At 38.5% G+C, this 25,534-nt stretch overlaps 1 long non-coding RNA gene across 1 annotated transcript; it reads left to right on the top strand.

Annotated features, from left to right (window-relative positions):
- The first annotated feature begins 21,136 nt into the window (after positions 1-21,136).
- LOC149772940 (uncharacterized) lies at positions 21,137-24,652 on the top strand. The gene is made up of 2 exons (XR_016417521.1): positions 21,137-22,136; positions 23,957-24,652. It is a non-coding gene; the product is annotated as an uncharacterized LOC149772940 (long non-coding RNA).
- Positions 24,653-25,534: the final 882 nt, after the last annotated feature.

Genomic DNA, 25,534 nt, shown 5'->3' on the forward strand with positions numbered 1-25,534 from the left:
CAGTTGAATTACTTCAGATATCTTTATCTCAACTGATCGATGAGAGTAGATGCTTTAGAAAACATCTGTATCTGTTGTAAACAGTTGTAATGTTGTACTTTGGTCCTTCTGAATGAGAACTATTTAAAATATCCATTAACACGGAGAACAATTACAATCTTGTGACAGTTTTAGTAAACAACTCTTTTTATTTTGTTTTATTCTTTCTCAGAGTAAGAGTAGTTAAGTTGGGCCAAGGTCATAAATGGACTATATGATAAGTTTCATGTAATAAACTTCCATTCCTTCAGGAAGGATGAACTCTTGACCCCAATAAGGGAACCTGTTTTGCGTTTTAGTTAATTTCATAAACGATGTTATGATAAGATTTCTAGCATTCGTGCCTTAACACTAGAGGCGTCAAGATTTTTTATGTCGTGACCAGTTTGGGCTGAGTTTTTATTTTCTTCAAATTATTGAATTTCAAGTCATTATTTTCCTTAGATATACACAAGTGCTCTAATAATTCTTGGACAAAGACATTTACTGGAATTTGTACGAAATTCAAAAACTGGAATAATATTTTCTGTGATTCAACAAGAGAATTTTGACACATCTGCACTTTGAAGGCTATTACAGACGCCATCGCCATCCATCTTGGATTTTCCACGGGATTTGAAATGTGATTCACGTAGAACTTTACATTGATAGGACATTTAGAACATGGGTTAATTCTTGAGTCAAAATAATAATATGATTGGAAGGATCATGCTGACTATCCAACACAATTCTTTAGGTCTCTATTCCCGACTCTTCATATAATCTGGTGCATAAGAGACATACAATATCAAGAATATCAAAGTGTGGTTTTGAGGGTCGTTCATCGGTGTTTGATTTTAATTAAAAAACGCAGGTCGTAACACGTTGGATGCATGAATCTATTTTTTCCCTTAAGAGTGGTAAAGGTTACAAAGAACTATCTAAGCTTTTATATTATGTTTTGCCGCATTGGACTCAAGTCTTGGTATAGTTTAGTGTTTCAGTATAATGATGGAGAGAAATTAATAGAAATGTCATGTTTCTTTATCAAAAGTTCCTGTAATTGATAGTAGTTTAGTGTCTGACAGATAATTAAGTGCTATCCAGATGCAGATACACCTCTAAGTTTCTTCCTAACCTGCTGTAGATAACAACTCAGAAGAGGAAGATTATTGGATCTACCTTGCGTTTTCTTGTTTTAAACCTGTTATCCTTCGCAAAACATGGTTGGCTGGTATTGTATTTAGGAGGTAATGTAGCTTTATAGTTTTGTCATGTCACTGTTGTTACAGAAAATGTAATTGCTTTAATATGCCTTATAAACTTTATTTTTATTTTTTACGGAGATAATTAATTGTTTAAATAGTTTATATTGACTGTTATTTGTAGAAATGTAATATTATTTTGTTATTTTTCTCCTATTCCCATCTACATATTTCTATTCAATTAGTTTACTTATTTTCATTCTTAAACAACACTGTAAGAGTCAATATAAGATCAAATCAGTTATATATGATGCGTCTTCAATTTGACCTCATGCAGATACTGTTGCCTATTTATTCTTTTCAAAATTGTGTTTCTATCAATATGATAGGCTATTCGTTCTATTCCTATTTCCTAATTTATGTTGTTTCCTCAATGGGTTTCATCACATTTTCAATTCAATTTTACCATAAACAATGTTATCTTATTCAACAACTTAATTAAATATGATTGATAATGCCCAACTATCCTCTGTTGATAAATAAGTTTTTATTGATATGATGTGATTATGTATACAAAATCTGTTATGCCCTATACAATACAACTTGTGCACAGTGAAAGTTTAGAATTTATTAGAAACAATATTCTAAAATGCACAGGCTTTACAGTTAGAATCGGAACTGATAGATAGATAGATAGATAGATAGATAGATAGATAGATAGATAGATAGATAGATAGATAGATAGACAGATAGATAATTTTCTTAGTCTGCAAGTGGTCTAACAATCTTCACCACCCTTTTACTACTACTACATGCCGTTGACTGTAACGTAAACATTTATGTTTTATTCTACTTTTGTCACTTTTGCATTATCAATACATTGATAAAAGGTACTGGATCATGCATAATTGTTGATAATAATATTGAATGGAAAATGTGATTAAAGCTATTAAAAAGTATGTACGAAATATGAGAAAAACTGAAACCATACAATATGTTTGTAAACAGATATCAAATTTTAATTAAATAAACAATCCTTTGATCAAGAACCCGGAAGTCGTTCAATTAAGGTTGGATTCTATACAGTTTCCATGGTCATATTTGCTGGCATGGTACTCGTATTGGGATCATTTGTATTTCATATACGTGTCAGCTTTCAACTATTCATTAAGATACCGCATTAGCAATTCACTCTCTCCCATAGTTCATAGCGCCATAACTATTGACGCAAGAAGTGACAAAATAACAATGACATAATGGTGTACTTATGTAGCACTAAACAAATGCCTGCTACCTGATTTAACAATCCATCATTTCATCAGGGAATTGATGCGTCATTCTAAAATCATTTCATAAAATATGCTTCTTAAGGCAGTATTGTTGTTGAGAATATTGTGCTCACAACTTGATGTAAATGATTTCCATAGACGAACGTTGCAGGCGAAAAGTGAAAATATAAAAATGGTGAACCATTTCTTGAAAGAAAATGTATCAGAAACTATTTAAAAGGCTACTTTTCTTTCCAGGAAATGAAAACCCAAATAATGTGGTATATGCAAAATATCACACTTGTTGTAAAATCATTGACATCAAGATACAACGATGCATTCCTTCACAACATCACTTTATATTTGACATAAGACGGGGGACCATTTCTATCCACATTTACATTTCTTCGCTAATAGTGTGACTCATTTTATCTTGATTGATGTCAACATATTTTGCAGGTGCTATAAAATCAGTAATTTGTTAGTGATCACATCTATCTTAAGTCCGCATAATAAACATGTAAATAAATGACATGACATAGCTTACTGTTCTTTTCAGTCTCAACCTATAATAAAGACAAAATAAATATTTATTACATTTTCACATCTTGATAAAGTTAGAATATTTTTTATTATTATATGCTTATTAGTATATGTTCATTTTTTCCCGGTTTAACTTTACATTATCAGAATCGTGCAGTATTACCCGAAATTGAATCCGCGCGACAATACACATATAGCATTCACGTGAATAAAGTAACTACTTTCTATTGTAAACAAACAAAGGACGAAGACGCCAGCACTTTTAATTTGTACACAAATCAAGTACACCCGCTTAAGATGCTCTTTACGTTGTGGTTGTTTAAATTTGTTTCTAAATGAACTAAAACAGATGTTTCCTGGACTGCCACATACCAGCTGCTTTAGCACATTCCGCGCTGATACAATGTTACGGATTTAGACTACCTACAGTATATAACAGACGCAAGATAAGGTCCATAAAAATAACATACAAGTGACAAGTCATATACTCTCTTCTTTAGCTGGTGATAAGAATGGCAAAATAAAATATACTTACAGTTTTACATCCTGAATTAACTCAAAATGTATTTTCTTAATTCTGCAAATCGGAATTACATGAGCCATGTCATAGGTTTTCAATCTGGATTACACATTTCGAAATTGTGCTGTGATTTCGACGATAAGTGCAATTGCATCCTCCTTACTGCACTCAAAATGAAATAAGCATTAAATTCCATAGCGTCTTCTTGATAATTACAATTGAAAGACTTTATCATTTCCCACATTATGATTTCAAGCATTCAATGATAGAAACAGAAACACATTTGCAGATGTCAATACGCTACATCAATCTCATGTATTTCATGTGGAATTTTCACATACAAATCCAGTCCATAATCACGAAATTTCCTAGAATAGAGAAAAATACCAAAATCTATTCATTCCAGATCAAATGGAAAAGTTGCTGCAATGCACATTCATTCACAATATGACTCCAAATTTAAATTTTAAATAGACACGCTATTTTCTATCGACAGTTATGTCGAGCGCGCGACTAAGTTCAAATTTATCTGGGCGGAGTTATCTGCGCAGAAATAATGTTGATTAGTGTAATGATGAATATGCGCTTGTGTATTTAGTCTGGAATGTGGCATACATTCATTTACGTTGTTTCTTGTAGTGTACTTTTTATATATAGTTAAACCTTAGGTAGAATAAAAAAAATGAGCCTATAATAATAAGGTTACTGCATTTGTATGGGAAAATATGAACTCGTTTTGTCGGAAGGATATACTGCACTCCCAAGGTCGTGCAGTATTCCATCCAAAAACTCGTTCATATTTTCTCATACAAATGCACTAACATATAAATCCTGCATAAAAAAAATTGTTTTTCAAATAATTATATTTAAAAATTTTAAATTGTTTATATAACAATTATATTGTGCAATTATAGGCATTAATAGGATCAGGGCCATTCTAGAAGTTAATGTATAGGGTGCACTTTTATTTGTCCGATCCATCAACCCCACAAATCTGCGTTGATACTTATGGACGATATATGGGTCTCGTGTCACCTGTTCATTCAAATGTGCAATTTTGCTGCATGCAAATCTTTCCGGAACAAGCCTGTGTATACTTTAGACACATACCGGTATTTGGTATCAGCCATATTGAGCGCGAAATACAAAATGGCCAATGGTTGTGCTGTTCCACATGGATTTACAAGTCACCAAACATAGGATTTTCCCAGGAAATATAATGTACATGCCACAAAAAAAAATTCACCTGATGGTAGCTCTACAACCGCGAGAAATACCGGTAAGTGTATAAAATGTACATCGATGTGTGCAGCCTAAACTTTATACAGATTTTTACCTGTTTTAATGAATAGGTGATATCAGCCCCTAAGCCGCCAATCGATATTATCACGGGTGATCGGCTGATTTATCGGCCTAGTCTTTTATCAACTTGATACCAGTTGCAAGTAAATGCACCACTTTCACAATTATAACAAACTCAGCCCCAAAGAAGCAAAATGTCAAAATAAATATTCAGAAAAACAAGTCAGGGTAATAAAACGAAAGAAATTATCAACACGTACACACCTATTTTTTTCATTCCTGCAATATTATGACTCATATATGGTATACAATTCAAACATAAGCATACATTAATAAACAATTGTATTCAACCTTTTCACACGCACCACAAATGAGGTGATGTTTTAAAAACAGTTTTGTGTATTTGCATATGGAATATGATTGTAAATAATCAACCACTTCCAACGCTTACGTTTTCTATTTTGGTGTTTGGTTTGGGATTTGTCTTTATAAAAAACCCTCCTTGAGTATGTAGTTGATAAAGGTATTCTGCCATGTCTTTCAAATTCCTTTCTAATCTATAACGAATACAATTCAGCATAGTCTTTTTCTTTGTGAGCAAATACTACGGATAGCATACGCAGGGAATTCGATACCTATTTTAGATTGGCTAAAATAATCAATGTTCACGGTTTGATTGCCATATCGGAACTATCCAATTGGACAGGAAAATACATACAACAGCATAAACAAGGACTACCTACATTATTTATATATCCCATAATCAAATCGTTCCGATCTAAGGCGCAATAAGTTAGCTTTAATATCAGTTAAAGTTTAGGATGTTCAATAAAAATGAAAGCTGACAATACCATCCACAGTAGTGTAGTGGGACGATAGGGGGACTTTGGAAAATCCAGTCAAAACGGTCCTAGGACGATATAGGGATAAGATGTATAGGGACAATGGCAATTGAACATGGGGAATATTGGGTTTGTTTACGGACAAGGGAAAGTGGAGTTTGTATAGCGTCTGATGTCACGACATGGGAGATAGGTAACAATGTTGTAACCATGGGAGGTGACGTCACAGTACTGAGCAAAGAGTGGGTGTACAGATATAACACCGACAACAGACAAACACCTATACAACATTTTAAAAAAATTGAGGCAAGAAAGCAAATCCTTTCGAGGCATAAGAGTGACCCTCAAAAGGACTTTTGGGTTTATGTTAACATTATTACGTTAACATATTAGGCATCGCATAGGCCTTCTTCTTTTCCTTAAACTTCTTCTCACTTCTGGTCCGTAGATCAGAACCCTTTTCAAAGAACCTTGTCTCTCCACATAAATCCTTCTTTTCCAAACGCTTGTTTCCGTGATCCTGACAATTATCCATGATGATATGACATACATGGGTAAGTCCGTACGGAACAGCATTGGTAGAGGATTATACGTTGGTCCACATCTTGTGACGAGAACAGGTGAAGGGAATGCAGTAAACTGCGGTTATTTATAGGAGAAGGAAGGATCGAAACGGACTGAACTTATTCACCAATCTAAGCACGCGTTACAAAATTCAGTCACAACACGGAGTCAGTCTTCCAATCCGAAGCGAGCAGTCTGTGACGTCACATTCCTATATAGAGGCGCTAGCGTCTGTGCACAGTCAATCCATGCGACACAGTTTTCAAACAGGAAGGAAACTAAGAAGACGATGAATTGGGATTCACCGGCTGTGGAGACGAGAAGCGATGGAATAGCAGCGACTACCCAAGTCAACATAGACCTACTTCCAGAAGAGGTTAAATTTAATTAGGATTTTGTCGATTTTCTTACTTCTTCGCAAGAATTTAATCCGGTACCAGTACCTTTGCTACGTTCTCCTTCTTTACCACACGTGGAGTATTTTAAACAGAGACAGAAAGAAGAATTGGATAATTTTTTACAGCAGCAAAAGGAAGCAGAACAAGCTTTTCTTCTTCAACAACAGCGAGAAGAAAAGGCAAGAAGGAAACATGGCATAGGAGGGAAGGATAATAATGAAAGTCAAACGGCCACGGTACTCTTAGACATTTTAGCAGAGTTAAGGAGTCTTAAACAAATGTATCAGACTTCTTTATTATGACCGAAGAGAAAAAGACCGTTCCAAGCTAAATAACCCATCCCTGTTACTACACCTACCGTACCACCCCTAGTGGTTTGTACCAAATCATCGACAGGAGGCAGTCCAGAAGTAAGCCTTGGCCGTGTCAAAGGCTTAAGGCATTTAAAGCTGATTGATTCCCGTTCCTGAGTTTGTTTTTTAAACAAACAAATACCCACAGATCCTTTCCAGGGCCATCCACTTCTCTCGAAAAGAGATAGCATTTCAATTGTCAAAATCAATTAAAACTCAAATGCCCTTTTTTTACCCATCATGTACGTGTGTGAATATTTGAGTGAGTGTAGGTTCTTATTCTAAAAATCAAAACCAAGAGACACTTACTTTTTATGCCTGGCCTATTCTGGTAAAAAGTTTACAATCCAATTCACAACACAACATAACACTTTAAAAAGTATATAGGATTCTTCTGTCTCTTTCTTCACTCTCTGTTTGTTTTAAATTTCTTCACTTTCACAAATTTTTGTTTCACTTCTTCCTCACTTTCTCCTCTTCTTCTTTTCTTCTCATGTTTTTCTTTCTGCACATGTCTGGGTTCTTCCTTTGGGGCGGGTACCTCTTCTTGCAGTTCAGAGGCCCTCTCTTGTTCTTGTTCATGTTGCTTCTTAGGGCCATCTGAAGACCAATGTGCTTTTTCTTGACAATGATAACAGGTATCTTGACTTTGTCTCTTCTAGCACCTGTTTTGATTTTTTGACGGTCTGGACACACTGAAGACCAATGCCCTTTCTTCTTACAGATATAACAAGTATCTTGACTTTTAACTCGAAAGGAGAGTGAGTAGTCCATCGGATTGTCTGAAGAAAATTTTCAGATGACACCTCACAAACTTCTCATCAAAAGATCGCTCTGTGTGGTTTCTTTCATCGTTCTCTTGGTTTGATAGTGAAATGAATATTGGAAGGGAAGTCAAACACTCTTTATATATACGCTGGTCTGGCAAGGATATAAAGTGACCCATGGTGTTTAAAATGTAGTCATTTGACTTTTTGCAGCAAAGATGAAACGATCGCATCAATTAGTGAAGAAAGGATAAGAAAGTAAGAGGCAGAAACGTGATTTATCGCTTCGCACAGTAGCTGAAGTCTTGGGTTAAATTCATGCCAGTGATATTGAAGATGACATGAGTGAACCAGAATCCAGACCCAGCGATTCTACACTCAGCTAAAGTTCACCACCATTAGTAAACCCTAAACATTACTATCACATTCGAGAGAAAATTTAGAACAACGGCTTACACCTACACGGTGAAGTTTAAAGATTTCAAGTCCAACGTACCACTAGAGAAAGCAGAGGGCTTCATCACCGAGGTGTGGGATTCTTTGTTAACCACTCTGAAACGCCAATGTAAAGTCAAAGAAGACGATCGCTTGAGACTTTCCATTCATCACGACAATCTGAATTCCCCTGTTTTGATCGAGTTTAGCAACGCAATATAATTGACATCTTCCAAAGTCATCGACAAGATTCAACACGTGCAACAATCCAACGACATATTTCACATCACCGACACTGTTCATGACCCACGTCTCTCTCCCCAAGAGGACCGGACAACGCAGAAAGGTGTTATTGGTGGACGACTTTCGTAGCATCAAGCGTAGCCTCGTTCAAATTAACAATTCTCAAGGCCAGATGTGTTTAGCCAGGTCTATCGTGGGGGGAAGAACATACACCGACAAGAACGACGAGCTAGAATGGAAAAGGGTATGGGAGAACATTGGAAAATCGAACCGAGCCTAACAACGAAGTGAAGCAGAACTCCTGTTACAACAAGCCGGCCTGTCTAAAGACACACCCTGTGGCATTCCTGAAATGCAAAAAAAATGCAACATGTCCTAGCTCCACGCTACACCTTGAAATTACACCCTCAAGAAGTTCGCGGATCTTTGTTGTTTAGAGGCAAATATTTCCACGACGGAAAATACATTCACGTCTGTCATCACGATGAACATTTCGATATTATTACCAGTATCACCGCATTCTTGGGACACGGTTATTGCTGTGAGAAATGTGACCATTGCTATACCAATCGAGAGCAACACAAGTATTGTGGATCGAAATGCTCAGGATGTTTGGCCGCTCAACCCTGTCTGGACGAAGGACAAGAACATTGCTCTGCTTGTCAGCGTACTTATTTCAGCCCTGCCTGTTACCTACATCATCTGAAGACGCAAGGTTCACAGCAGATAAATGCTTGTCAACTCCTGAGATTGTTTCCTACTTGTGGACATGGCATACATACCAATAATGCCAAGTCATACGTATGTTCAGGAAAGAAATGATGTCACATTTGTCACCAAATCGTGGACTTGGAACATCAATGCTTCATTCACAAATACCATTACAAACAGGAGAAAGCTAACCATAAGAAAGGCAATTTCATCTTTTTCGATTTCGAATGCATGCAAGAGATCGGCATTTACATTCCTAATTTATGTGTGGCTCATCGAGAGTGCGAAAAGTGCATCCAAGAACCTATCTTTAGTTATTGCCCTCACTGCAGTAAGATTCCAGGAGGAAGTGAAAACCTCTTTCGGGGACCGAACACACTGGCTGATTTCGCCCAATGGATCTTATACCCCATCGACGAGACGTGGAGCCAAGAGGACATCGAACGTTACGGAGATTGTCATCGTCATGCCACAGTGATAGCTCACAATTTCTCGCGATACGATGGACAGTTTCTTTTGAGATAATATACGGAACAAGGCACCGAACGTCCTAAAGTGACTTTAAACGGAGCCAAAATCATTTCCATGCAAGTGGGACAAGTACAGTTTAAAGATTCGATGAGCTACATGGCCATGCCTTTTAGTCGAATGTCTAAAACGTTTGGAATGACAGAAATGGCCAAAGGCTACTTTCCGCACTTTTGCAATACCGAAGCCAATCAGCACACCGTTCTACCCCATTTGCCTGAGGCTCACGATTACGACCCCAACAACATGCGCACCGAACAACGAGAAGCTTCCTACGCTTGGTACAAGGCTCACGCCTCGGACCCTTTCGACTTTCAGGAAGAAATGTTAAAGTATTTTCGTTCCAACGTGGACATTTTACGACGTTGCTGTGGAAAATTTCGAAAACAGTTCATGGAACACGGAGGGGTCGATCCTTTGAAAGAAGCTTGCACCATTGCCAAAGCATGTACCTTAGTGTACCGTCAACGATTCATGCCCAAAAACACCCTGGCTGTCATCAGCCCTCAGACAAACAACTTTAACGTCAATACTCGGTCTAATCCCTACGCTGGTTACATTACTTGTGCGACAAGGAAGACAAATGGATCCAACATGCCCGCAAAAGAGGAGGCGAAAAGACCATTCGAACGTATTCGGTGGATGTCTGGGACTTAGAAAACCCAAAGATCGTGTACGAGTTTAACGGTTGGTTCTTTCAGGGATGTCCCGTCTGTTACCCTCAACGTGACACTAGAAATCAGTGTTTAGAACGGACCATGGAAGACTTGTACCAGACCACTTGTCAGCGACCCTTGAAGTTAGAACAGCAAGGCTACCATGTAGTGGAAATGTGGGAACACGAGTACGATCACCGTTTGAAAACAGATCCCAAATTTAAACGTATCGTGGAAAGTTACAAGCTGATCAACTCATTGAGGGATAGATTGTACGGATGACGCACAAATGGCAACTGTTTGCTGTATCACGCCGACGAAGGGAAAGGAGAAGAAATCAAATACGTGGACGTGTGTTCACTGTATTCCTACGTGTGCAAACGTTGTCGCTTTCCTACTGGTCACCCGCAATTGCTGACGGAATACATTGACCTGGACAACATTCGACAATACGAAGGCTTGATCAAGTGCAAAGTTTTGCCTCCCACCGACTTGTACCATCCCGTGTTACCTCACCATTTCCAAGGAAAACCGATGTTTCTGTTGTACCGTACTTTTGCCGAAACGTGTAACCAAGACCAGCCTTGTCAGCACACCCAGAAAGAACGCACCTTGACGGGAACGTGGGTCAGCGTGGAATTGTTCAAAGCTCTGGACACGGGATACCAACTGTTAGAAATGTATAAAATTTACCACTTTCCCAAGATACAAAAATACCACAAGGGTGACGAGACTCAGAAAGGCATTTTTGCAGAATACGTGGATGCTTTTTTGAAACTGAAGCAAGAAGCCAGTGGCTATCCTTCCTGGTGTCACACTCCCGAAGATCAAAAGACATTCAAAGAGAAATACTGGGAACAGAAGGGCTTCACTTTAGACCACATCGAGGAACACGAAGACAGGCGATCGTTTGCCAAAGTGATGTTAAATTGCTTGTGGGGTAAAATGGCACAACGACCGTGTTTACCCAAGACAGAGTATTCGAAAGAACCTTCCCGGTAGTTCCAGATGATTCACGACAAAAACAAATACACGAACCACGTGGAGGTCGTTCATGAGGATTTGATCTTAGTCAATTACGAAGAAGATCTGGACTTGGTACAAGCCAACGAATTTGAAAATGTCATCATTGCGGCTTACGTGACAGCCCATGCTCGCTTAAAATTGTACGAAGCTTTAGAACTGTTAGGTGGTCGTGTCCTGTACTTTGACACTAACAATTGTATCTAAATCGATCGCCTGGGTCAGATTGTACGTTTACCCACTAACCAAAATCGTCAGTCGACCCTTCGAAAAACTGTATCAAATTGTGTTCCAGAAGCGAGTGCGGCTTCCCAACCACTTCACTTTGCTGTACGGTCACAATATACAAGATTGATAGTTCATTGTAACTACCAAAACCAAGTGAAAAATATGAATCCTTTCAAACAGACATCATTCAAGTTCGTTGATTCTCATGTAGAGTGCGATGCTGTGCCTTGCGATGAGAGTGATGCAGTAAAGCATCATGGGAAATTTGTTATCACTACTACGACCACTACACCTACCATAGAAAGGGATGATGTTCGTGTCAAATTTGACGGATGTGAAAGTGATGCCACTCGTTATCGTGGACTCTTTACTGGTTTGCATTGTCAGTGTCCACCTTCACGTGAGGCCATGCGTCTACCACCCTGCGGATGTCATCCAACACTAAGCAAACTCCTGTCTATGTCACCCTACCCTGATCAAAACGAACTTGTGAAAGATTGATATTCGTTCTCTGTGCGTTTGCCTGAATACAGTGACTCTGGAAATCGTTTTCAAACCTTCCAAGGAAAATGGCCTAGATATCTGGCAGGACCGACCCCCGAAGAATTAGCCAGAGCCGGATTTTTCTACATGGGCGAAGGGGATAAAGTAAACTGCTTCAGTTGTGGTGTGTCACTACACCAGTGGAAACAATCAGATTCAACATACCTGGAACATGTTCGATGGTCCCCGAATTGTCACTATTTACCTTTAGTGGGACGATATCACTAATCCTTGAATGGATACTTTATAAGAGAACATTCGGGGTTTATCTGTGGAGTTGAGAGAAAGCATTTACCGAGAGTTGGTTAAAACACAAGTGAAACGCAAAGAACAATTATATTAGATGTTTAAACCACTGGTACCTGAATGCTATAGAGCACCGATTCATTTCAAAGTGTTCCATTGGTCGGACATTGATGATTCTCGTGAGATTCGTAAAGTTTTGGATGACACTGATTCTACTTACAAGATGATCATAATACACCGAATTCCAACGGACGAGATAGAGGATTACCACAATCTTTTGCACCAAGAAATCTTGGTTGAAGAGGAAACTTCTGTACGACGTGTGGTGTGTGAGTTAGTGACTAAATCAAATTGGTACGGAACTAAAATAAAACCGATGCTGTTTAGAAAGTACACTTATTACCTCCTACAAAAGAGAGTTTAGTATGACATGATCATGAATACTTTACAAGAAAACATTCATGGTTTGCCTGTGGAGTTGAGAGAACCCGTTTCCCGATAGTTGGTCAAAATACAAGTGAAACGTAAAGAACAATTGCATCTGTTACGTCACCGGATTTTAAACCACTGGTACCTGAATGCTATAAGAGGAATAATTCATTTGAAACTGTTTAAGTCGTCAGACCTTGTTCAACTGTTCGTGGACGCGATGTATCGGAAGTATCGGTATGTTAATGATTTTCTGAACAAACGGTGATGTGTATGTTAGTGACTGAACCATTTAGATCCGCTACTGGAGTCCGATTATCTCTGTGCTGAAAGTACATTTATTGCTTCCGAACAATGAAGGTATAAACACAGGCTACCATGCCACAACCTTTATCAGAAGTGATTCAACAGATTCCGTGCAAGGAAATCAATGGCACTATTCATACAGTGGAAGATTACAAACACTTATTACGAGAACTGTATTCATTCAATTGGGATCGTCGTGTGACGTGTGTCTAAGTGACTTGTTTTCTGGGATTTCGTTTACCTGTCGATTCCTTGTGGACTCTTTACGAACAGTACTTACTACACAATAAAACATGAAAGTGGTTCGAGAGGCTCATTTTGCTCAAAGCTCGTGTTTTCATCTGGATACTTCTCGACCTCTACGGGAAAAAAGATTCGTCAACTTTTAGGTACCGCAGATGTGAATGACGATGTGTGTGTAGCTTGTGACTTACACCCTCATTGGACAGATGTACGTGACTGGAAAAATTGGGGTTTTGAGGCTTGGACCCAAGAAGTGACCCATTATGCTCGAGAGTTGTGATCTTCCATTCAAACGTCCTAGGTAAAAAGGCACTTTTAATCCTGTGTTAGTGACAGTGCCAGAAGAGCCCGTCACCGAGGACAATCACTTCCTTCAGGACAGGACTGTCATGGACATTCCCGAAAGACCATTCCGGGAGGACACTTGTGTGACATTACCACATGTAGAGACTGTAAGAATGTCACACATTCGCCCTAGGACATCTTGGTTACCCAAAATATGTTGTACAGATACTTCTTTCTATTCTACTTTGATCGTTTTGATGTGTATTTTATCGTTGTACTTAACTCTTTGGCTTTTATGTATTTTTGTCTTTCGTGGTTATTTTTAAAAAATCAATAAACGTGTCCTGAAACAAGTATACAAGCTCTTGTCTTATTTGTCTTCGTGTCAAAAGTGACATTCCTTGCACTATGACTATCTCTGTTGTCTCTGCTCACTCTTCCTCCACTTTCAAAGTCATCGAAGAACACTTGTGCCAGTTGGGAGGCTTTGTGTCGTCGCCATCCCTTTAAAACGTTCATTGCTGGACCTAGCGGTTCAGGCAAAACCGAATTTGTCAAACGTTTGATCGAACATAAACATCATTTGATCGATCGTCCACCTCAACGAATCGTGTGGTGTTACAAAGAGTGGCACTCGACGTACAGTCTCTTGCGAGAAAGTCAAGGCGATTCCATCGTGTTTGTGGAAGACATTCCTAACAAAGACAACGGAATCGTGTCTGACCCCAGTCTAACTCATCTGGTCATTTTCGACATGTTAGGAGAAGGCGAAGAAGTAATTAAATTTTGGTTTACGCGCAAAGGGCATCATCGTAATGCCAGTGCCATTTATATTACTCAAAATTTGTTTCAACAAAGTAAGGCCCATCGCACCAACAGTCTCATTGCTCATTACGTGGTCTTGTTTAAAAGCCCTAGAGATAAATCGCAAGTGCAAGTCTTAGCCAAAAAGTTAGGAATGCGTTGCCTAACTCATGCGCACAACGATGCCACTCAAACCCCACATGCCTATTCACTCGTCGATTTAAAACCCACCACTCACGATTATTTGCGATTTCTTATCCATTTGTTTCAACACTAGTGTCAAGACGGAGGGCCTTTCCTGTGCATGTGTCCGTTGTCGACTTAACCAAAATAATCTATAAAAACCTCGGACACTTTTCGTCTGTCTCATACATCGTCAACATGACGTTCTTCAGTCTCATCTTCCCGTCAAGGTGATACGCGCTTTGTATGGCATCAGTCGCGAACAAAATCCATAAATACGTGCTCGTGTCTTAGAAGCCAGTCTCAAAGAAGTCGTACGATGGTTTACGGTGACAGTACGTCAATTAATACAAGGGATCATTCAGATTCCTCATCAAACCAAACCCTTTTTTAATAGAAACAAAGTAGCCGTAACACTACTGGCCTATCCCCGCATCGACACTTAAACCAGAATACAAAACATTTTGAAACCTGGACGGAGCGGTACTCTAGGAGGTGTTATCATTCGCTCCCTCCTAAGATGGCATTCTAATACCACCAAAGTTCTCCCCGAGATAAAAAGCCACTCCCCAAAAATTCCAACGAAGCCCAAAAAAGAAAAAGAGCAACGGTGTCAAGACCAGGTCACAACCCCAGCAAAAGAAAAAAGTCCCCATAAAAAGAAAAGCCCTCAGAAAAGAGCCTCTACCCGCAAGAGAGGCACTTAGGCCAGGACGCAACCTTACATGCGAAAACAACGGCCTACAATGACGGTGACCGCGTCTCCGGTAGCCTCAGGTTCTTCCACTTCTCCGTTGCTGGTGATATCTGCCCAACCCAATTTGACACCAGTTGTTCCTCAGTTCATGAAACCATGCAAAACCCACGTCTCCAAGATCTTCACCTCCAACGGTGACACCCTCCTCCTCTTTAGCTGTAGTGGTAGCTGCTCACAAAGCATAAGCTCCCAAAATCAAAGTCTAAGAGAGATCGGGCATGTTACAGAGTTTACTGGATTTGTCCAAGCAGGAACTGTCCAGATTTAGTCCGTTGCGAACCACTCCACGACGCGTGACGCCTGTGATCAAGTTGATACCAAGTAAAGATAATCATTGGCGATGGGTTCCAGTATAAAAAAGGCCTGAGAGAAAGCATGGGTATTAGTGTTTTTGTGCTCTGAGTTACAACGCGTGACCAAAAAAGAAGACGACGTGTACGACATCGAAAACATTCTCGAACGAAGAACCCGTAAAGTGTGAAAACTACGTGCCAAAGAACTCAAAGTGCGTTGGAATGGATATCCTCCCTGTTTTGATTCTTGGATCAACGCTTCACATGTCATCGACTATAAAAAGAAGTGACTATCATGCCCTTCCACATAGCCGCAGCTACCGCTACCACTACAGTGACCACTCTTTCACCCAGTTCTTCTCTGCAATATCTACAAAAGCATCCTTTGTGGGTGTGGTGTGGAGAACGTGTGCCTAAAAGGCAAATCGTCTTTCTTTGCCACATCTTTGTGGTGTATTGTATCATCGGTGCGGCCATCGCCAATATGACTTTGCAACAAGGTGAGAAACAATTGTGGACCATTTTATTGAGCAGTTGTATCGGTTACCTTCTTCCCAATCCTTCCCTGAAATTCTCTTCGAACGACATCAAGGGGAATCTTGCGTCCAGTGTCAGTCACCACTCCAACAACAGCAACAACACTTTGGGCGGAGACACTCCTCTGACTTCCATTGACCCCTCTGACAGCTACATAACTCTGGAAATATGAACCACAATAACCAATTTTACTTAACCTTACCCAGTGACAGTTCCATGGAGGTGTTTCCCCGTAACACTTTGTGTTGTTACACGGCGAAATTACCTCAGGCCATCCAGTTAGATCACGAAGCCCATTGGAAAGTGGCTTTGGTGGAAATCATTCACCGGAATCAAGTCCTCAATGTCCTTCCAAATCAAATTTTTACGGTCGAACTTCATGACGTGCAAATGCAAAAAGTACTTGGATACCCATGTAAAATATGAGAATAAAACACAACTCAAAAACTCAAAAGTGGTCATATCACTTGATAATTTACCCAGGCTATTATTTTAGCGGTCAACATATGGTGAGCACAATTGCTTCCAGGTTTAGCGTCGTGTTTCTTAAAGCTTTGGAGAGTGTCAGAAAAAGTGTCACCCTTGAGTACCATGAAGTAGCTCGTCGCCTACTGGTGACATTTTCAGAGGGTAAAGTGTTTTCTATTTTATTTTGTCCTGAATTGTTTGACATTTTGGGCGGGGACAATGCAATGAGGAAGGAAATAGAAAAAAAGACGAATTGGTATTTCCAACAACGATTCTTTTACCAGGTTATTTCGTTCCCCGGTAGAACTGAACCAAAGACTAAATTTGACTGTGTACTAAGATATGGTGGAGTACAAGGTAGTGGGGCACACCTTCGTACCTTACTGCGTTCATTCCTTTTAAAGTGGATTCTATCACGAACGCTGACGAGGAAGGTGGAATTTGTTTATCCTCACTATTTACCCGTCAGCAAGTCGTATTTCGATACTGTCGACATTACTATAAAAGAAGATCTGGGACAAAATATTCCATTCACCAAAGGAAAAGTCACGGTGAAACTCCATTTTCGAAAAACGAATCCCTAACATCTTGTAAGTTATGTATCCAGTGTACCGAGGCGTCGCTCGACAGCGAGGACACGGTTTAGGAGATATGTTGAAATCGGTCTTTCGTTCGGTGGCCCCAGTGTTGAAACCGATGGTGACACGAGGATTGCACGCCTTGAATGATGCCGCATTGACCCACGGCAAAGAATTTTTCCAAAATGTCATCATTGGCAAACAAAACCCTAAAGAAGCGTTCTTGAGAGCAGGCACAAATATCTTGTTTCAGACAGGCAAAGACATTTTGGGCCGAAGAGAAACTACTATAAATGCCCTGAACGCTGCGGAATCAGGCATTCCTACGTCCCTGACGAAACAGCAAGGACAAGACAGAAAGAGACTACGCAAAAAACACCCCTTCAGAAGACTTCATACACCTAAAGCTAGAAATACTAAGAAAAGAAGCACCTCCCGAGACTTAGACGTTTTTGATTATTAAATCATAAAAACAAAAAATGATGCACCGAGAGTCTTGTGCCTGTTCCAGGTAGGAACTGGATCTGTTTGCCATGCCACCCACTATGATAACGATGCAAGTGTCCCAATGGGTCGAATTTCATCCGGTTTCTTCTTTGACGTATTCAGCTCACATCGCGTTTGAAATCAAAGGACAACCCGAATATTACATTGATCTGAATAGTAGTTACTTGTACCTGAAAGTCAAAGTAACCGAATTGGACGGTAGCAATACAGTCGACGATGATAATGTAGCCACCGTCAACAATTTCATGTATTCCCTGTTCAGTGACGTGGATTTGTACTTGAATAACAAACTGGTCTGCAGCAGCATGGATACTTACCCTTACCGAGCCTACCTGGAAAATTTCTTGACGTACGTAAAGGAGACGATAACCACTCATATGGATGCTTGCGTGGCATGGAAACCTAACACAGCAGGCAAGTTTAACGACATAACTGCGCCAGAAGGTGCCACTCTTTGAAATGTAGGTTGCAATAGCCGTAAAGAGAAAATCGAAGCAAGCTGTAGTTAAGAACTGATGGATCGCTTGCATTTGGACATGTGTTTGCAAAAGAAGTATTTAATGAAGGGTGTGGATGTTCGTCTGAGACTGAATCGCAGTAGTGCCGCTTTCCATCTGATAGCTGCAGCTGATGCCAATTATAAAACTAAAATCGAAGAAGCCAGGTTCTACGTGCGTCGTGTGGAAGTGTTACCTAAAGTGGGAAACGATATTAGTCACACTTTGAGCAGAACGACCGCCAAGTATCCTATACGACGCGTGGAAGTGAAAACTTTCACTATTCCCACTGGTGGACTCCGATCCATGATTCAAGTTCATCTATTCCAAGGACAGTTACCCAAGCGTTTGATCATTTGTATCGTCAAGAATTCAACCTTCAACGGAGCTTACAATGCAAATCCTTTCCAGTTTCAGCATAAGAACGTGGTCAAAATCGAATTGCAAAATATTGTGTACCAGGCCTTTCGAACCTAACTTTATCCAGAACAATTATTTGAGATCATACTTGTCCCTGTATGAATGTACAAGGCAGTTTGGGACCAACACCAATCACAGCATTACGTACGAAGAATATTCAGAAGGCTACGCTTTGTGGGCGTTAGATTTTACTCCAGACCAAGGCAACGACGAGGGACATTTCCACCCTATAAAATTAGGCCAGATTCGTGTGGAACTTTCTTTGCACACTGAGCTCCAACCGAGACGGTGAACGTGATCCTTTATGCTGAATTCGATAATACCATAGAAATCAACATCTTGAGAGAAGTCATTCTAGACTATTAGAAGCCATGGAAGAATGTTATCCCTCTTTACATAGTGGAGAATCTTTTTACATGGTATGTGTGGAGACCGTGGAAACAGATCCCCAACACAAAGACAAAAAGGACATAGTGATAAAGTCCAGATGGCCAGAACAAGAACAGCATTTAGTTTCCTGTTTTGCCAAACATCTAGCAGAACCAAATACGGAATTGATCAAGAAAGATTGCTATGGATGGCAAAACGATCATCCCAGTCAAATTCACCATGATAAATGTCTGATGCTAAGTCAAGAAGAAAAAGTGGACGAGTATCTGGACAAAGTTTGGGTTCTCATCTAGGAAGAAGCCGTGTTTCATCAGTGGTATAAAGGCCTGCGTGAACATTCATGTCCTCCATTAACTACTCTGGAGATCCGTCGCATCGAAACTCTCTTGGCCCAGTTTTTGAAGACGGAGCTAATAGTCGTTTACTTCACAGACAAATTCAGGCAAAAAGTTCTGATTGAATTGATCATGTATCATTACCAGTGAAGAAAAAGACAAGAAAAAACAAAACAAGACAAAAATGGATACCTGGGAACTGTATTACCTTTTGAACCACAGTTCATACACTGCTTCTTGGAATCCTGTCGTGTTGTCATTCACTTTAAGACCACTGAAGGGAGAAGACCTAATTTGACACCGGACCCATACGCTATACCTATCTAGGCATGCACTCCGCTCTGATAGATGGTTTGTTCTTCGACTTTTGGATTTCAAATCCTTTGACCGCCAAATCCACACAGCTTACATATCCAGCCACAGAGGGAAGAAGACCCATAAAATCGGACCTAATCTGACCGACTAGCAGCCCTTAGCCGCCATCTTGACCAGAGCAGACAAAGGAAATCCAGCCAAACTGACCGCCACGCAGCCATTTTGGGTCATACCACCTCGTATAATAACTAAGTACTTTAGTACAAGATAGGAAAATTACTAAGCCTGCGGACAATTTAAACTATGTGCTGTTTACATCTCACTATAATATGTTTTACCTTACTTATAATAAAGTCCGTATCTACTCAGCTTGCCGCCTATTCTCTTAAACAGTCTCTAGGAACCATACTAGAACCGACTGGATTGAGTCCACACATGATAAAAGCACCAAATATCATTGTGTGATTTTCAAACATAGACAATAAATACGACAAATGACACAACTAACCACTACCTTTTTCTCACAATAAGAACTCTAGCTATTAGCGGTGTTCCCGAAAACAGGCACTAGGAAACATACTAGTACCACGCCTGGTCAGAATCCACACAAATTACAAGCACAATCTAACCGCTGAGAGATTTTTCGATACACGGAACGTAACAGAATCTCCTCTCTCCTTGTTTCTTCCTAACCACTGCTTTAGGTATACTTGTGTACGTGTGTGTGTGTGTGTATGTGTGTCTGTCTATCTCTCTTTATATATATCTATATTTATATCTGTGTGTGTGTGTGTGTGTGTGTGTGTGTGTGTGTTTGAAGATTTCTTTCAAGTCAAGAGTAAGTGAGTAAAATATCAACATTTTAATGCACTCCCTGACCTTATATGTATATATATATATATGGTTTTTCTATGTTATTTTTACAACCCCAGTGAGAACTGACCATACTCTGAACCATTCTATTTATGACAAATAAATGGAATGGTTCTCCTAAAACTGTTTAGATGATCAAAGTGGTGTTTTTGATGATGCGTCTCTCACGTTTATGGAGCTCATTGTGAATATCACATCAGGTTCGTTCTCTTATTTTACTTTAGCATCTCTACTTTCAAATGGACGAAACAGCTTCTTTAGTTCATCATTATTTACCTTCATTTAATCTTCAACAACAGGTAATTGACAGTAATATTTGCATGCATAGTTTATTTTTTTATCTCATTATAGCTGTTCTTTTTTAGCTCATGCATCAGTACTCTATTTGCACTAAAACACATTGGTTTTGTTAGGTTTTCTACCTGGTCTAAATTATTATGTTCCTTCCATGTGCATGGCTATCAAGCAACAGAAAGCAACCTAGTGGGATTTTTGATAACGTATCTCATGACTTTTAGCAAGATTTACCACTATAGTGTACTTTATACAAGTCATATCAAGAGGTTGTATTTCTTTCAGACGTTATTATAATCCTGTTTAATGCATTATCTTTATAATATGGCTTAATGCCATTTTGGTTCATGTTTCTAGTCGATTATACTTGGTCCGATTTCAACCAAGTACAACATTCTTATATCATGACAATCACAAATGACTTCATATTCTAGCAGTGGAAACCATACACGATTATAAAAAGAATCCTTAATAAAACGAAATAAATAGGCTATTGACAGTTTACTTTGTAAAATACGTTCGGTTCGTTTCTCCGTCCACCCTTTGTATAGTCTCTAACTACGGACATTTATTATTTCCTTCAGTGTACATGAAGTTTATAAATCATTTTATGGATATCCAGTGTGCATTTAAATACCACTTTCGCCATACCCTTGCTCTTCTTAGTGGGCCTGCTGGTCAGGCGATTATAGTTGATCCGAGGTCAAACAATTTCACATTGCTGTGACATAATAGTCCCAAATGATTTTCCAATCTAGCACTGGAAATCCTAACTGATATCAAAAGGATCCAATCAATGGTAATATTGGCAGTAAATCTGAAAATGGTTACAATTCATATTGCAAAGTACGTCCGGCTTGTTTCCTCATCCACTTGCTGTTTAGTCTTTAATTACTGGCATGTAAGGGTCGAGGTTACTGTATAACCAACTAAATAAGGAATGCCCACGTGTAATACTTTCTTCAGAGTACACATGCAGTTTATAAATAGTTTATGGGGATCCAGTGCACATTGTAATACCACTCCCATCAAACCCCTTGTTCCTTTTAGTGGGCCTGGCCATGCAGTTGCGAATGCTTTTTATGGTGATGGCGCTGGACCAATATTGCTGACCTTTTTACATTGTAAAGGAACTGAGACAACCATAGTGGATTGCCCTCATTCTACCTGGGGACCCAGGGGATGTAGTCACAAAGAGGATGCTGGAGTTATCTGTGGCTAACTACCAGGTATTCAACTTCAATTTCAATTGGTTTGGGTACAGTACGGCAGTTTCATTTCGACGTATTCTGTGGGGTTTTTCTTGTGAAAGAGTTGGATTGTGTTGGATCAAACAAATTTCTGCAACATAGTCACGCCATATAAAAACTGTGTAGTGAAAACATGTTTGCTAATAGTGGATAATTCATAATGTGATCGGAAGTATAATTAGGCATTATCAAAACATTGAATAAAAGGTAGCTCGATCAGGCATAATTGTTTGATAATAATATTGAATTGAAAATGTGATTAAACCCATTATAGAAAACTATATACGAAAAATATGAGAAAATCTGAAACCATACAGCCTTGGTGGATTGCCTTCATAAACCCTGTGGGTCCTCTGGTAGTAAGGACTATGAGGAGGAGTCATCTGCGGAAAACTATCCGGTATTTAGCTTCAATTTCACTTTCTTTTCTGATTCTAACTGTAAGGTAGTTGCATCTCGAAATATTCTTGCCATTTATTTCTTTTGGTTCATTATAAACTAGTTGTATTGTGTAGCCATACAAAAATATGAGAAACGCAACATTATTGATAATAATATTGAATTGAAAATATGATGCAAAACCATTGAAAAAAACATATGGAGGAACTATGAGAAAAACTGAAATCATAAAATATGTATATAAAAAAATTATCAAAACTAATTAAATAGAAAAATCCTTTTTTGAAAGAAGTTGCAGCTCGTTAAATTAAACATAGATCCTATACAGCTTCCTTAGTTTATTTCTACTATGGTAATCGTATTAAGATCATTTATATTATATATAAGCGTTAATTATTAAGTATTCAGTAAGATACCACACTCGCAATCATATCAACAGACGTCTACTCTCTCCCATTGTTCATTGTGTCACGAACTAGTGACTGAAGAAGTGACGAAATAGCAATGACATAATAGTGCAATTATGTAGTACTAAACAAATTTGAATCTATCATTTCAGCAGGACAATGATGTGTCATTGTCAAATCGCTATGTGGAAATGGCTTGTTAAGGCAGTATTGTTGATGAGAATATTGTGCTGACAAAATGCTGTAAATTAATTGCGTTGAGAAAAGTGAAAATAAAAAATCATGTGACATTTCTTGAAAGAACTGGTATCGGAAACTATTTAAAATATTACTTTATTTGCAGGAAATAAACACCCAAATAATGAGGCACATGAAATATATCGCACTTGTTGTAATATCATTGATATCAAGACACAATGATGCATTCCCTCACAACATCAATTTCAATTTTTGATATATGATAAGCATGTTCGATGTAGCTTTAATCCATAAAAAAATTATTTTCCCACCAAAAGCCGCACCGTTCGTCAAGTTCAACTACTTGTTTGCTATCTTCTCCCTTTATATAGTTTGTTTGCACATTTTGTAGTTTCGGATTTTAGATGATCGTATTCCTTTTATACACACATCATAGTTTTATTTGTTTCGACCAGCACATAAATTGACATGGAATTTTCATATTATCGTACAATTATTCATCTGCTTTCTCTTCTGTAGCGTTCTCTGTGGTATAAATATGTAAATATTCCAGAGGGTCCTTTAGCATTTGCGTTACGTCTTTGATTCGTTTTGTAAACTGATCATTCATTTACTAACAACTAGACTAGCATTAAACACTGGGGAAACATTTGTATAATTTGAAGCTGACAATTCTCTCTCTCTCTCTCTGTGCTTCTCTCTCTCTCTCTCTCATTTATATGAATCATGCCACTGCTGAATGGCAAGTATTTAGTCTTGTGAATTATTGCAAACAAATTATCAAATGTTTACCAGGTCTTCCGGCTGGACGAGGTAACCTGTAACGGAAGAGACACAGGTCCGGTGGATTGTTTCCATAGAGGGTTGTTGAAGCATAACTCTCAATGAATCCTAGTTTAGTCTGTACATCGTTTGTATAAGTCCTTCATTATTTTCTTTTCCACTCGTCCCTGTTTCTCTATACATCAAAATACTAGTGCATGCCAATACATGAAAATTTTAGAAAAAAAAAGTTTAAATAATGTCCTATACCTGGCGCCATATATGAATGGTAAAGAAAGGCGGAACAAAGAAAATTCCCACAGTCGTATCCAATCAGTAATGAGAAGGGGGATATTTGGACAAATCAGTAACACTTAAGGGGTATGTTATCGTTTTGACATATCAAATATATTAAACTGCAAATACCATATGTAAGGTTAGCAACAATGATATAATGAATATGGGATTCAGATCTTCATGAGTGACCAATTATATTCCTAGAAGTCTGTTTATGAGGTAATAAATGACATTGCAGTTATAAGAATGTATCAATTGTATGTTAATATTGTTGAAAATAAAGGAATTATATTGATTATCATTCCATCTTTTAAATCTAATTGTGGTGCAGATTGGACGTTTAGACTTTTGTAATGTCTCAATTGATGATTTTGTATTTTGAGCTTGATATTTGCATAAGAAATAACGAATATTATTATTATTATCTCTTAATGGTGTTTCTCTCTCTTTTATTCTGAAACTACATTATGTTGTCTAATGTCGACACTACTTGATACGGCATTTTTGCTGTTAAGTAGAGTACCTTGTTCAATACGTCCTCATGTGATTTGCACGGCATGCTTTATCTGGGTTTTTCTAGACTGTTTTGTATACTTTAGTCGTTTGACCACTTGGTTTGCCCAGCCATACTCGATGTTTGTTTTGAGGAATGATATCTGACCTCCTGTTTTATATCTCTGCTCCGGTCTGAATATTAAAATACCACATGGTTTCACATTGATTTTCATATATTCCTTGTCTGCCTTCGATTGTGCTACATTTTTTTATGGTCAAGAACATATTTCGTAGACAGATACCCGATTATTACAAGGGATATAGTGAATGTTGAGGCATAAGTAATTAAACGAATTGAAATTAATGTTGCCACTAATCAAATGTGAATTTTTCACTATGTGTTAAAGTAATTGTAGTGCATTGTTCACTTGAGATTGTTCATCCATTGATTGAATGGCCAAAGGCAAGTTTATATCATGTTGTCAGGAAACAGGTTTTTATTTTCAAATTGGTTTCATGCAAACTACGAATACAGTTGTCATTTTGCATGTATTCATGCACGGCTACACATGGTTAGAACAAACTATTTAACAATGTTCAAATGAAATCTGTGTCTAATAGATGCACAATTTAGTTAGAAGGATTGAGCAAAGTATTATTTTCATTAACGTAAAAATTAAATGGCCATAGTGTTTGTTCTAAGTCGATGAATAGTAAAACGTTACGTGTGCACATAACAAGCTTGCAACAATGAAACCTATTGAAAGAATGCAAATATGTACATTTAGCTATCTTCGGAAATTGTGCAAACAAAAATAA

The sequence above is a fragment of the Sinohyriopsis cumingii genome, unplaced genomic scaffold (genome assembly GCF_028554795.1).
Source record: "Sinohyriopsis cumingii isolate HCF-2022 unplaced genomic scaffold, ASM2855479v2 utg000957l, whole genome shotgun sequence".
Classification (NCBI taxonomy): domain Eukaryota; kingdom Metazoa; phylum Mollusca; class Bivalvia; order Unionida; family Unionidae; genus Sinohyriopsis; species Sinohyriopsis cumingii.